Here is a 1,705-nt window from a genome sequence, read left to right on the forward strand (position 1 = left end):
GTCGAAAATTTCATACACTGATCAATTGTGGTGGAGCATTTGAATTCTTGGAGTTTCTCAACTAGTTTTTCCACCTGTGGTGGTGTTTGATATCAATTAATTTGTTCTTGAAAAAAAAATGAAAAAAAAAATTGTCGGGATCCCGATCCCGTCCCGGTCCCGATCGGGATCGGGACGTACGAGATAGATTTTTAAAAACGCATTCCCGTCCCGTCCTGTCCCGTCCAGTGCTCAGCCCTAGGCCCAGTAATCAACTTGTGTCTTGTAATCAGCTTCTTATTCTCTATCAAGTTCAGCCTACCGACACAACTATTCCAACACCACATAAACCAATCAACTCATTCACCATAGAAGGAAGACATATCATATATATGGTGATGCATGTATGTGTGAAAAAGTGTCAATTATTCAAGCTTATGATGATGATGATGGTTTCGAATAAAAAATAGAGAAGATATTAAAGTTAGTTGTTCAAACGAGGCTAGTTAGCCCCCAATTTCTACACACTTTCTAGTCCAAGCTCCTCTTGTATATTAAACAATGACAACACAATCTCAGGCAAGAAATTTACGTGCATCAATCCAATTTCGCCGAGCATTATACTGGAACAGTCGTTGGTTTACAATTAGGTTCGACGTTTGGTTTTCGCACATGTTTTTTTTAAATATAATTGAATTATAAATTAAAGATGAGATGAGTTAGAGTTAGAGTTATTGTAGGTTAAGAGTTCAACGATGTTAGCATGGGTTAGCAGGGGTTAGGTGATGTTCGCTCATCTTTAACATCTTTAAACGAAAAAATTACTTTTTAGTTTTGGCATTGTGGTTGAGATCCTAAACCGTCGATGTAATCCACAAAGTACATGTCTGATCCTTATAACAACTATTTAGGTTACTCTAGGCCTCGTTTGGTTCGCGGAATAGAAAGTGGTTCTTTCCTCTTTCCCATGGGAAGAGAAAGAGAACGAGAATGAAATTTTACAAGAACTTTCCATTCTGATGTTTGGTAACATCATGAAAGTTTATTGAAAAGTTGTTAAAGAGTTGAGATTTAATATAATAAAAAATTGTGTTGTGAGTAATAAATGTAAAGAAAAAAAGAAATCAAAGTGGTTCCTTAAGATTTTAGAAAGAACCCCTTTCCCCCATATTTTCTCATTAATCAAGAAAGTGTTTCATTTTCTTATACTTTCCCAAACACCGGAAAAAAATAACTTTCTTTTTCTGATGCTTACTTTTCATGAAAAAAACGAGACCTAGCTTTTACCCTTGTGTTTCTTTGTTAGTCATCTGGTAGATGAACAGATTCGACAGTTCACATTTTAGTGGATAGAGAATACCAGGCCTGCTCACCTGCGGACTACAAATAAAGGGACAAAAAGGGACGAACTTCCCATAGCCGTCAGATTTTAAATGAGTAGATCGAACGGAAGGAAAAGACAGACCTGTAAAACCCGAATCGTGTTAACCCAACACCCAATCTCATCTCTTTACTCTTGCAAATACGACTCCCAAGCACGCTTAATCCCTTAATCTTCCTTCTCTCTCTTCTCATAATAAATATCTCAGTTCACAATCCCTCTAAGCCTCCCCCATATCAGTATTGATTCATCCTCATCGTCATAAGGCCGTCGATCTATATCGTTGAAGGTATTTGTCTTAGACTTTACTCTCTCTCTCTCTCTCTCTCTCTCTCTTCCTTTCCC

Source organism: Fragaria vesca, unplaced genomic scaffold (genome assembly GCF_000184155.1).
Source record: "Fragaria vesca subsp. vesca unplaced genomic scaffold, FraVesHawaii_1.0 scf0513139, whole genome shotgun sequence".
NCBI lineage: Eukaryota > Viridiplantae > Streptophyta > Magnoliopsida > Rosales > Rosaceae > Fragaria > Fragaria vesca.